Raw genomic sequence first — 14,578 nt, 5'->3', positions numbered from 1 at the left:
GCCATAGCTTCAACTTTTACTTCACTAAATGGTATTCATGAAGTAATGAAGTCACAAATGTAGACAAAGAAGCTCTATGCCAAAGACCGTCTGTACGTCAGGTGCACTCTTGTTGTTTTTAACGATCTACTGCCAAAATGCTTGGCAAAGATTTTCAACATGACAGTAGTGCTTTGCTTTTTTTAAGGAATCTGCTGCAAAAACACGAGTCAAAGATCCTGTATGTATATATATATATATATATATATATATATATATATATATATATATATATATATATATATATATACACAGTATATATTGAAGCAGGGGTGTCCAAAGTGCGGCCCGGGGGCCATTTGCTGAAATTTTTGTATTGGCCCACGGCACATTCTAAAAATAGAATTTAAAAAGAAAACAAAAAAAAAACACACACACACAACAAAAATGGAAAAATCTGCAGTAATTTTACAAGAGTAAAGTCAAAATATTAAAAGAAGAAAGTTGTAATCAAACAAGAAAAGTCCGTAATTTTACAAGAATAACATCGTTATAGTATGACGAAAAAAAATTTTTTGTGACATAAAGATGAAATATTAAAGATTTTTTTTTAATAGTCATAACATTATGACAAACAAACAAATCAAAATAAAGTTGTCGTTTTTGTAAAATTAGGTTGAGGATAAAGTTATAATATGGAAATAAAGTGAAAATATTATGAGAATAAAGTCATAATATTATAAGAAGAACATTCAAAGGTTATTAAAGAAGAACGGTGAAATATTTGGAAAATTAAAAAAACAAAAACAAAATGGAAAAAAGAGCAAAGACTGAAGTTCATACTCGTAATTGGCTTTTTCACCTGTATCATAAAGCTGAGATGCTCTTTACTTCTTAGCATATCTACATGTGTTGCCTTGCATCTTTTCATTTTTCTGTATGCGGCCCTCTGTGGAATAAGTTTGGACACCCCTGTATTTAAGTAACACTATGCAGTTTTTAAGAATCTACTACAAAAATCAATGTAAATATAAAGAACGTAAAAAAAATATACACAATATACATAATATTAAAAAATAAAATACAAAACATATACTATAAATATAAAAATCATATACATTATATACAGTATTAATATATGTACACATGTTTAGAAATCTACTACTGTTTTTATTAATATACTGCAAAAATGTTAGTCAGAGACTGTAAATACCCATATGGTGTTCATGATGTTTTTAAGAACTCAACTACAAAAATGCTAGTCAAAGAGCTTCTATATGCATATATATGTTTTCTGCTGTTTTAAACAATACATGTGGGCAAGTCTGATTTGACTCAGGGGCCGCCAGTTAAATAGGCCTGTCCTATACATCGTCAAAAAGGACTACTCTTTATAGAAATAAAACAAGATTGCAGCTGCCTGGTGTTTTACTGCAAGCCTGTCTTAAGGAAAATCACATCCACCTTACTCTTGCAAGGCTTGGACAATGTGCAAAATACCAAAATATCACTATACTGCCAGGACTGAAGGAAATAAATCGATAGTTTAATGTGCAACCTTTTCAATTTAAAAACTATAATCTTTTAGATTATAGTTTAGATTATAGTTATATAAGGGGTCATAAGGCTAAAGAGGACTATGTACAATTACTATATGTCTCAACACAACTTCTTCCTGACAGCTGGTGCCTGGACTGATCTGATGGATCGCCCCATAGAGCCAAGTTCTACCATAGGCACAATGTAGCACCTCTGAAGCATTCATCTTCCACCTGACACTCCAGGGTAGATGAGGCCCGGTATATCATCCTGATTAATGAGCAACGCTTGGTGCAATGCAAAAAAATCATCATGGCTCTTTAATGTCGTCCTTGTCCTACGTCCTCTATCTCCTGTTGCTGAATATATGGAGATGGGGGAGACGGATGATAGTCTGTGTCCTGGTTGGGACATCCCAGGTGACAATTTAGCGGCAGGTATTAAAATAGGCATTTGTTGTCTTGCATGAAACTGTTGATAGAGCTGGTGTAAGAGGTTTACAGCTCACTTTTGTTGATCATGGCAGAATGACTGTAATGAGAGTTTGCCAGTTATATATGATAACCATCAGATTTTATGAAATAAATCTATAAAATAATCCAGAAAGTCAAAGCATAAATAAAGACATGTCATATAATTCATGTGATATCTACTGCCACTGTACCTCCTATGTAATTATGGTATAACTTGAATGAATGACATTATATGTAATTGACTTTCAACTGGAATATTTCATTAATTCAGATCAGGGATCATGTGTAACATATGTATGGTTTCCCCATACCATATGATGTCTTACTATGGACATACCTACTCAGATTTTACGGTAGGGAACATTCGGTACAGTACAGAGGCGTAAATGAGTTCCCACACACTACACATTAGATGAGGGACAGGAAGCCTGTTTGGCTAGAGGGAGTCACGGCTGGTGATAGTGCAGAGGAAAAGCTAGAGCTAAAAAACCCTCTTCTGTCATTAAAGTCTCCTGTTTGGGAACACTTGGCTTTCCCGGTGAAATACATAAACGAACAAAGACAAGTGGGTAAGTGAAAGCTGTCTGCCGCCATTGTTCAGTACAAATGGGGAAAAAGGCTGCAAGATGGAACTGTTAATGCTGAACTTTTAGCCAATAAGGAATTTTCATTTCTTAAACTATTAACGTTATTTCTATTTTTTCAGGCTTCATTATTTGCATTTTGTTCCCTTGCTGTGCCGAACCGTGACCTTAAAACTGAGGTATGAACTGAAATGTGGTCATGGTATATCGTTACACCCAAAATACCTACTGACATGAAGAACATGTAATTCCCTAGCACCATTTTACATCATATCTTGTGAGCGCACGTTACACCTCAACTTTTTTTAAACACAAGGAGGTTGAAACTTCCCCTAAGCAACTGCTCATCGGACTTCTTTTGCACTACCACGGTCCACTTCCTTCACATCCCACAAAACCTCAGCATAGCCCGCCTGTTCTTTGTGCCAGTCCTGGCCGGCTGCCATTCGATACACTTTGCCCGACATCTATGGCAAGTAATCAGTCAGCTCCCGAATCTATTGTGTGCATCGACATCGAGGCGTCATCAAGGGAGCGTGGGTAATGTGGAGTAAAAACAGAGCAAAGCAGAGCGGGTACTCTCTTGATGACGTACTTGCCAACATCATGTGTGTGTGTGCATGCTGTGTTTGCCCACATGTGCACAAGGATCATAAGATCAGTGTCCGCATACATGCACAATACTCTGACAGACGACAAAAGCGAGGCCTCGATGCAAAGCCTGGGAAAACAAATACCGTACAGATGCCACAAACAAGTTTACAGTGTTGTGACGGCCAAAACATTTCCATCAAAGATCAACAAACATCTTAATTTGGACCAGCACTAGAACGGCGGGTCTGGCTCTTGATCAAATTGAGATCAGACGGAACTTTCAAAATTTCATCAAAATCTCTGGCAACAAGCACCCACATGAATGCATAATTAAATTGACTTCATTCAAAATAAAACTTTTTAATTTCAACTAAAAGAATGCTCATTCAAATAGTTGTATTTTTGAAAACACCTGCAATACATACTAATACTATTTAGTGCGGGGGTTTTCAAAGTGAGGAACACTCCTGGGGAGGCACGGCAGTTTGAGAAAAATCAAGAAAAACATTTTTCCAAATATACTAAGCTAACTTCAAAGGTGAATTGAAATCATTTTTAGTTTCTATACGGATTAAACAGGGGTAAAATATGTTTCCGAAAATAATTTTGGGGGCGTAAGGGTGGTCTCTACGTAAGGGTCACTGAAAACCCCTGATCCCATGTCATTTACTGCAATTTATTATCATTTTCATTAAATGATTTAATTCCATTTAATTTAATTGAAAGTCGCATATGTAAAATGTTTCTATTCACTGTTGTGGTTTAATATGCGAGTGCAGCAGCTTGAGAAAAAAAAAGAATTTTTTATTTTTGTGTTTTGAGTTAGCAGAAAAGTTTTTTGGGGAGTAGCAGCGGCCCCCAGCCTTTTTATGTTCTCTGAGGGGAGGCTTACTGTGCCGCACTTTGAAGACCGCTGTGCTAGTTTCCTTGGTACAGGATCAACAGTGAGCTATAAAAAACATAAAATCTAGAAAATGGAAGTATAACCCGACAAAAAGAGGGGCATCAATGAGGAGTGTGTTGCTGTCAATAGCTGTCAATAGCCTGCATGTACATACAGTATGTGAATAAGGACCAACAAAAATGCATCGTTTCATTGAACCATTACCAACTGGCTTAATTTGACAATGTGCTTTGATGTGTCTGACGCTTTAAAAGGTGCAGAAAAACACCAGATTTTAATATCGCCTGTTGTTTACATTGCACATGCACGCCTCACCATCACACACTTGTTTATCGGTTGCCTCGGTTCAGGAAAGTAAAATCAGCAACAGACATGGCAACAGAGCCAAGCGGCCAGCGGTTGGAAAACGGGTGCAGATGGTGAGGAGCCCTCTAGAGACCCACGGTCCCGGTGGGGCCATCGAATCACATCAGGACGTCAGAGCGGACAAATCCGAGTCACCAATGACTACAAGGAGTGACAGAACCCAAGGCAGACATCATTCAAACCCTAATCGACTCTACTCCAAAAAACTGTGAGGACAAAGACATCTCTTTTGAAAGAGGAATAAAGAGAAGGTGGCGTGGATCTATGCTAACGTTGTTCATTTGCAACCGAGGGGGTGGGAGAAGAAAGGACTGGGAGAGATTAAGAAAGAGAGCAGCTTTAATGAGTTTAATAACTTGATTTGTTTAGATGTTTTAGACATGCTGTGGAACCTCAACGTCAATAAAGCTAATTCAATCACACTGAGAAAAGAAATCCTGGTGTTGCGAGGATGGAGAGAGAACACAAAGCTAATTCTACTGGACGCTAACTAAGCATCTTTATGCTGTATGACAGTAGCCTTCTCAGTCCCGAGCCATGAAAACCAGGGCTCCCCAACCAGGAAAAAACATTCAAACACATTCTTAAAAATTTTATTTCATTATTTATTTTTTTTAAGTATGTAACAATGTGGTTTTAAATCATGTGGTTTCTTTTATTTCATAATAAAATACAATCAGTTGATTTTATTGGGACAGTAACATTACTGACAGCTAGTAACCAGTGTAGAATACTACATATTACAATTTGAATGCGTCCTCTTAAAGGAAAACTGAACTTTTTGGGGAATTTTGCCCATCATCCACAATCCTTATGTGAGAATGGACTTTTCTGTCCATTCTCAGTAAAAAGACACAGCTTAGAAAGCACGTAATTAGGAACACTTATTCTGCTTATGAAGCCTTCTGAAAAAAAACTCCAAAAAGCGCCAACAACGCTCCATTTACATATAATGTGACGTGCATATTAACCAACCTACAGCGACATTATTATGATTATTATTAAAATTTTAACGCCAATCGAACTACGTTACTGCCATATTGACACATTGCCATACCACACTGGCTAGATACTAGCCAGCTAGCGACTAGCTTCACCACACACTCGCCCACAGTGCATTAGCGCCGCGCTCACAATGCCTCAGACCACTACCAAAAAGGGTAACGCTACATATTGGAGCTGCTGCTACTGCTGCTGTGTTTTTGTTGTTGAGTTTGGAAAAGTAAATGCTAGGTGTATTATAACACAACTAAAATTACAGGACAACATGTAACAAGTAAGGAAAACAACTACCAGTATGGGGGGAAGTGCCGCAAAGCATGCTGGGAACATGGACGCACTCTGAGCAATTCTGTGTAAGAGCAAGAAGTAGGCAAGAGAAGCCTATGTTCTGAGGAACCCGTTCATGTTCTGAACTGTTAATGATAAAAATTGAGAAGATCAGATCCGTTTCTTTTTTGTTGTTTTTTTTTAAAAACCTTTCACTCCTTTCCTGTGGAAAACCTGATGTGGCCCAGGCTAACCCAGCCTCTACTGCCAGTGGCCCCCAGATAAATTGAGTTTGAGACCCCTACTATAAAGTATAGAACGCACGCTCTCTCACACCTATTTTTTTCCCCACTGATCTGTCAGAGATTTGACAAGCCAGTCTGGGGGCTCAAAGAGGTCAGCGACCACGGGTGTAAACGACGAGGCTATTCTGTGGTGAGCGATGTTGTTTGTCATACTGAAAATCTGAAAAATGAGCGTGTATTGCTATTAATGTGCAGATATAGCTTGCCCATTGCATACAGAGAAGGTAGATGCTGTCGTAAGAGAAGTATGACAGCGTATGCAAAAAAGAAGTCTGCCTTGTCACCATTTGTCAGCCTAATCTGTCGCGTGGGCGGACGTTTAAAATCTCTCAGCGACGCATTGTGCAGCTCTTCTTAGTGCGCAAGCTAATGTGTGAACAAGCTCTAGAGGTCTGGGATGGACTGTTAAAAAAAAAAAAAAAAAAAAAAAAAGTGTGACTACAGTGTGTGGACATGCCTCAACACCCGCCCACTCCGTGCATAAAATGGATTTACACTTCCATCCAGGAGGTCATTCGATGCTAGGTCCCTTTGCCTCGAATGCATGAAGCTTGTGCTGGCCTGTTAACACAACGTGTGCATGGCTATTAAGTGGAAAGTCTCCTGAGCACTGTGTAAAAAGCTAAAGACACAACGAGCAATCTCACTAATTACCAGCCCTGAGAGAGCGTGGAGGTCAATGCTATTGAGTTGCTAAACCACACAAGCAAGCATACAAGAGCTGTAGCCCGGGCCTAGCTACTTAGCAAAGTCACGGCGTGAGCGTGGAAGCGTCTGTTCACCTTCATTATTGCCAGTAACAATACTTTGTTTAATCAGGGGCCATAAATCACATGGCGCTGATGTTTGTGACTGCATTTGAATGTGGCGCATGCACGGCCACGTTGGGCTCTCCTGTGGCCTCCCCTGTCACACGTCACTTGTTGTCCCTTGCCGGCACGCTCACTTTTTTCCATGACCTTGCATCACCGGTGGGGCCAATTATTTCCTGCAGCACCTATAGGAGGTGAGCAAGTGTACTTGTGCAGGTTCGTTGAGGGTCAAAGAAGAGATGCCCCTCTTTTTTAAGGTCAAACGCTGTCCATTTTAGGATGCGCTCAAGGTTGACTTGATGTCCTATCATCCTGCTGTCTGTCTCTTTGTTGAGAAAAGCAGGGAAGACCGTGTTTGTCCCTGAGTTGCCTCACAATCCCCCCGTGTGATGATTATTGTCTCACAGCAGAGGATGTTGGAAGGTCGCTTATTTGCCTCCTCTCTGTTCTGAGCGCCCACTTAATTAATGTGTCTCCTTGTCCCAAAACAGACACTCTCCAGACCAGAACTTTCTGAAGCTACGTGAGGAACAGTGAAGGAGATTGAAGCTTGTTTGTTTGCATTAAAGTATATGAGTGAGGTTTCCTGGGCAGGTAAAGTTATCATCTCTGCGTTTTCGTAAAAACGTTGTCACCAGACTACTCATGCTCATGTTTCTCAACAAGAATCTGGCCTTTTTTTGTTATTGTGTTTTTTAAGACTGTGCTGGAATTGGCTGGCGACCAGTCCAGGGTGTACCCCGCCTCTTGCCCGAAGGGGATAGGTTCCAGCATACCACCGCGACCCTAATGAGGATAAGCGACATAGAAAATGGATGGATGTTTTTTTAAGGCCTTTAGCCTAAAGCGCCATCATTATATGATTGGAGAATTACAAATTAGATCAAGATAATTACCAATTAACTTTTATGGGGGTTTTTTAAGCACATAGTTTGTTAGTTTCTTTGTAGGATTACTGTAGACCCATGCATATTCCTGATTCAACATTCACATATGTATGTATGTATGTATGTATATGTGTGTGTGTACATGCTTATGTGTTTATGCTTCACTGGTAATGTTTTTTCATCAACCATTAAGATTTCACACTTTGTTCGGTGGTCCTTGAATGACCCATAGTCAAAACATTATTGGTCAAAAAAAAAAATTCTCAGAAAATAGGGATTTTCTTCTGCACAAAACACATTTCATTCACCCTAAGTCGATAATTTATAACTACAGGTCAAATGTACAGCATACATGTAACACTGTTAAAAAAGCCCAGAATTTTTACATATTTATGAGTGTATGCTTCATTGATAATGTTTTTTCGTCAAGCATTGAGATTTCACACTTATATTGAGCGGTCCTTGAACGCACCATAGTCGAAACATCATTAGTCGAACCATTATTTGTTTATTTAACTTTTTTTTGTCCGAAAATAGGGACTTTTTTCAGCAGAAAACACATTTCATTCACCCTAAGTCGATAATAATTTATGAATACTTGATAATACACGTCAAAAGTACAGCATACATGTACCACTGTTAAGAAAGGCCAGAATTTGTACATGTTTATGTCTTTATGCTTCACTGATGTTTTTTCATGAAGCATTGAGATTTCACACCTCGTTCGGCAGTCCTTGAACGCACCATAGCTGCTGTAAGACGCAAAACTGAGCCGCAAAACTTCTAATAGCTATATATAACGTCTACACCGTGACTCCAATTCTATCTGTTCATGCATCATCTTACATTATCATTCATCAACAGTGATTACCCATGTGTGTGCATATTGAAAAGATACAGGGAGGGTGATGGAGCGGAATCTAATGTAATAAGTACAACAGTCACTTTTATTGCAAATGTTGATCCAAAATCAGAGGAGAAAGCCAACCTCAAGCCAGGGTTTGGAAGGGAAGAAAGAGTTAGCCATGTGTAAAAAATAGACATTTTTATGGGTGTACTGTGTCAGTTACTCACACATTTTCGCCATTTGCTGGTGGTCCTGAACAGTAACCCCTTGTACTGTACTTTTGAGATGGAGCGAACCCTGCAATTTTTAGCCCGCTTCCCACAAGACGCTGCATTTTTCCCTCAATTTCATGATGCATGAATCTTAAATCTTCAGGCATCTATAGACCTTTTCACATTGCATGCAAAACCCATTTTGTCATATTTTGATACATTTTTCAGCAGCATTTTTCATATCCAAAGGCTTCCGTAATTTCACGTTGAGTATTAACGTAAACAAAATAGCATATATGATAAAGCCAGTGGCTAAGTACCAACCCACTCACTACTGGAGGCTCGCTTCCGCTCAATGTTTAATACTCCCTAGTGGTCTAACAGTGTTTTCTCCTCTCAGTGCAGTCATTATCACAGTGTTTTCCTAATTCCCCTATGCTTTTCACAGGCACAGGCACTGAATGTTTGCCAGAGATGTTTGGGAGCGCGTTGTTTGCCCAAAGATGGCACATGAAAAGGCAAGGATAAGAGCTGACACATGGAGTCTTGTCCTCGTGATTTTTTTTTTTTACCCCTTTCATTTGCATATCCTTTCACTTTATTGTTTAGTCTCCCACTTCATCTTTTTGCCGTCACTCAAATCTTTTGAGATTTTGAGTTGCTCCCACTCCCCACCCCTTGTCTTGTTCCGTGGTTCTCATTTTCTAAGCAGACAAGATTGATGCTTTTGTTCAGTGAGGGTCAGATTCCCGCTGGTTGTGTCGTATGTTCCATAAGCTGAAGGAAAAGATGCAACACTTCACTCAATCCACTAACATAGCCTTGAACAAAACACAAGTGGAGTAAGACAGTTAAATTCTTCAGAGTTTGGCATGATGAATATGTACAGTATAGTCGCGACTTCTTGACATAATGGACTTTCACTACTTGGTAGCGACACAATTAATTCTGTTTTCCGCCTGAATGGGCTTCCATGGAGAACAGGTATAAAAGGTTGGTATAAAGGTTGGTTTGGAAACCATTTAAAACTAAATTAAATATATTATATGTACAGACCTACAACAGAGACAGGTGGAAAGTGAATGGAGTGAGGTTTGAAGATGAAGTTAGCCTCTCCTCAATATTTTCATCTGCTGGATTGACTGTTACTAGACCACTTGGCCGTGTTTAAAGGCTCATAATAATGTTTTTTAGCTTGATTGGAATTTGAAGTGCTTTAGCCTAAGGATCCACAGCCTGTGTTTTTGCCCCATAAAACAATGGCAATAATGTGTACTTGTTTAGAGAATCTTTGGACTGTATCTTACGCAAATACACGCAACACTACTTCAAAGCAAAGACCAACACATACTACTGAGTGAAAAAAAAAGACTGCAGTTCACAACAAAGCGAGAACTATGGCCCCTGAATGCAACACCACGATCATTCTCGGATCAGCTTCCACTCGTACTGACCACATACTGCCTGCAGTACTCAGCGTTGCCGGGACATGTTTTGTCACTACCATCCACAGGAATTTCATCCTGATGAACAACAAATGTCACCCTGCCTCCACCTGAGACACACTGCTCCAATAAATGACAAGCTGCCATTAGATTACAGAAATGGAGTTAACTAATAGATGTTATCTGTGCGGTTCAAATGAAGTTAAATGTTTCGGTGGGGTTTATACAAGCCTGAACATGCAACTAACAGCCTCCATCAATTGTCATCTATCTGACAGAGCTCAGTTCTTGCGTTACTCAATGCGGCCACATGAGCATAACCTTGACTACAGTCTGCATTGCAGCCAAGAGAGAAGCATCCACCGCCTCCACGCAGCAACCACACCACCTCCGCCTGTAGCTGCAGTACAGGATACCTCCAGTACACATCTCTCCACTCCTACATGCTTCTTTACAATTCACTTTGGCTTTCCCCCCCATTTCTACTCTCAGAAAAAGGTGGTTCACTGATATGATGCTGTTCCAACACACACACACACACACACACACACACACACACACACACACACACACACACACACACACACCGCAACCTGCCTTTGATAGCCATTTTAGTCCCTTGTGTCCATCAGACTCAATATGGTGCACCAAGGTCCCGTTTTCACACAAAAATGGTGCATTTTAGCTGTTTGTCTACAGGAGAAGGGCATTTTGGTGCCAGAAAACAGAACAAAATGGGGTCCAAAGTGGAAAGATTTGACAACACTGGTGCCTCCGTTCCCAGGAAAGAAAACTGGCATGCACAGGAGCGGCTCAGGAGGGAGAGGGAGTCATCCAGTAACTGACGGCTTGGCAGTTGAAACCGAGCTTCCTTCATCCCAGATACTTCTATCATGTCCTTGGGCCAGACACGTCACCAACCTTGCCTCCAGTGCCGCCCACACTGGTATATAAATGTGAAAGTTTGGTGGTTGTTGGAGAAGTCATTGACGTGAATTGGCAGTCACGTTTCCATTTCCGTCACACAGATGTACTGTAGCTCACCGCCACTGGTGTGTGATTGTGGAGGGAATGAATAATGGGTTTCAGTGTAAAGCACTTTGGGTCTCTGGAAAAAGGCGCTTAATAAATCTAATCTATCCATCCATCCATCCATCCATCTTCTATGCTGCTTATCCTCACTAGGGTTGCGGGGCTATGCTGGAGCCTATCCCAGCTGACTTCGAGTGAGAGGCGGGGTACACCCTGGACTGGTCGTAAATGTAATCCATTATCATCATTATTAGTATTATCATTATCATTATTATTAGTTATAAATATCATTATTATTAAAGTTGTAGGCAACTGCACATTCCAGGGTGGGTAGACCATAGAAACACCAGAGTACAGCTAGTGCTCACTTCTATACTGCTGTATTACTGCAATTTCCCTGACTTTGTGGATTATTTCCATTTTTATATTTATTACACTGTGACTGGCTGGCAACCAGTCCAAGGTGTACCCCGCATCTCGCCCAAAGTAACTGAGATAGGTTTCAGAATAGGTTTGAGGACAATATTGTTCATGCTTACGTTCACATCACAAAATCACATCGGCAACTACTTGCTTGGAATGCGCATTACATCAAACATCAAAGATTGTTTTCAAACAGTTTTAAAATGACAACTGAAAACAAGTACAAAACATTGTGTGAACCGGTCCTAATAGTCAACATTACTGCAGATTTTCATCATGTCTGATTAAATCCTTGTAAGACTGTTTTAACATACCGCAGTTCAGTGTTCTCTTGTATTTCCTGTTCAAGGAGTGTACAACCAATGCAAACCTGTTTTATAAGAGAGATGCAGCTCTATCAGAACCCTGTCCTTCACACAACTTCTTCTTCAAGGACAAGCAAAGACTGTCCGATTGTTATCACTTTGTTTCAATTAACCAAGTGCCCGCATCCTTGGATAACAAACAAACCGCAGGACACTAAACCACAGCTCATTTTCAGTTCCTTTCAACAGTAACACCACCGTAAATATGTTTTTCTATGAAGCTAAGCAAGAAACACTGATATAGTAGATATGACATTAGGTGATGAGCCGATTCCATGGTTGAGCTCTGATTTACGTCTCTTTTTTTATGTGTTGACGAGCCCACCTTTAGCTTCTCTGTAAAGCCCACATATAATACGATGGCACGGCTCCATGTGGAGTGCATTCACTCTCCAAACGCCTACCACCATGAGTGTATTTTTAAACATCCAAAGAGGAGCAGCCATTCAAAGGCTGCCGAGAGGGGAAGGAGGCTAGAACTGGCAGGTGTTCAGTGGCGACCGCTCACCTGTGTAGGTGCCCAGGACTCAGTGTGGGCAGAGAAGCAGACCTGATCACGAGGGGGGCTTTCGGTACTGTACATCAGCTATTGTTTGCCCCTCAGTCCAGAAATCTCCAATATACACACTCTGTGTCTTTGATCAATGATGCTTTTTTCCTCTCGCGGACACATTCCACGCCTCCGTCCGCAATGCCCACTCAAATCTATAAATACCCCGTGAGCCTGATCCTTGGCCGAGTGCCTTCTGTCTCGTCAAGAGGCTGGCAAACCGACTGGCAAAACCTTCTAGTGGCAGTGGGAGAAAGATCATCAACATAGACTCATTCTGATATATGTACTAGCTGTTAGGCCTTGTGGACTATAATAAAAAGCAGAGTATGAGGCAGCATAGGTGTATAACACTAAAAATAAACATACAGTATCTCTAACACTGTCAATGAAAAGTGAACACTATTATCTTTGTAAAAAAAAAAAAAAGTGGTGATGGAATTTTTTTGGATGGAATTGGATTTGAGTGGACTGCAAGCATGATACCTACATGCAAAAAATACAAAATACAGTCATCTCTCACTGTTGCGGTTCGAATTTCACGACTTCACACGATCACAGTTTAAAAAAAATATATGAATGAATAAATCAGCAATTCCATCTCTGTGCCAACATTCATTCGAGAGAGACAGAAACAGCCTAACCACCCCCCTACCAAACCAGAAGCTGCACAGCTAGCCATGGCCCGGGATTGGAAAATGCTAGTTGATATTGGCAAGCAACAAATTTTTCCCCCACCACCATCAGACCAGACCTGATGCTATGGTCCCGTTCACTAAAGGTGGTCAACATCATAGAGCTCATGCACCTTCCAGGCACTACTCTACTCATGATTGGGAATGGGAAACAGGCTCAGGCTTGATCACCCTGTAGTTTGCCGCCTTTGATGAGGGTGTCTAGTGTTGAAAGGCCGAAATACCCACACCTACCCACACCTTCAAAAGGTGCACTACTGATGATGTGTTCCAAAATGTACATCCCTCCCATGGCTGAGATAAAGTTCTCACGGCATTCTCAACATCCACGCCTCATGTGATTACCATCTGTTGGCACAAAGGACAAGTTCCATCAAGTCCTGTGTATTTACAAACTGTTTAGTGGTTGAATGTGGCCTATTATTAGACAAAAATATTCACACTGAAGCATATTTTACATATTTTTGCCTACATTAAGTATTTTCCAGCATAAAAATTGCTAAATGAACTAAAGTAAAAATATAACATGTATTCAAAGGTACTCCGAATATGTAGTATTCTACACTGGTCGCTAGTTGTCAGCGTACAGTCATGTTCGGTAAGACACAAACTTCAGACTTGATCGCCGGGACAACAGGCTTTTACTACAGGCTTGAATTAGAATCCCTATAATCCCTATGAAAAACACTGGCTACTGTTGCAGCCATAACCCACGCCAAGCAAAGACTAAACTCTGAACCGCCGAAGTCACTTCCTGTCCACCTGCCAGTCAGTTCCCCAGAGGGGAATACATTTATAGTAACACACACAAGCATGAGTTTTATTTATGTCTTAAATGTCTTATTTACTCTTATTTTGTCTATTATATTGGGTAATACACATACAATATAATATACAGTATAATATAAATGTGACTATAGGAGTGTTACTTTATGTCTAGAGGGCTTTAATCATGTTAAAAAATTTATTTACAAGGTCATAAACTTTTCTTTGCTCTCACTACAAAAATATTTCATGTTTAAAATAAGGAATAATACTTTGTGGAAGTTCACTTATCACGGTTGGGTCTGGAACCAATTAACCGCAATAATTGAGGGACTACCGTGTTAAAAAAACAATGTATGCAGCAACAGACTCCAATATATCCACTGAGACCTGATGTACATTTCAATAATGACAACCTTAGCTTGGTGATTGAATGGAGATATGACAAGACTAGCAAATACAATATAGATGAAAATCCATCATACAAATCACATATGGCTGCTCTGAGTGAAATAGTGTAGTGGAGGACTGG

General features: G+C 40.2%; 1 protein-coding gene across 1 annotated transcript in view; it reads right to left on the bottom strand.

The window, feature by feature from the left end:
- Window positions 1-14,578, bottom strand: part of plcl5 (phospholipase C like 5) — a 61,504-nt gene that overhangs the window by 21,196 nt on the left and 25,730 nt on the right. The window lies entirely within an intron of this gene.

Source organism: Dunckerocampus dactyliophorus, chromosome 18, assembly GCF_027744805.1.
Source record: "Dunckerocampus dactyliophorus isolate RoL2022-P2 chromosome 18, RoL_Ddac_1.1, whole genome shotgun sequence".
NCBI lineage: Eukaryota > Metazoa > Chordata > Actinopteri > Syngnathiformes > Syngnathidae > Dunckerocampus > Dunckerocampus dactyliophorus.
The sequence above is the reverse complement of the archived record's forward strand: the minus strand, read 5'-3'. Positions and strand labels throughout refer to the sequence as shown.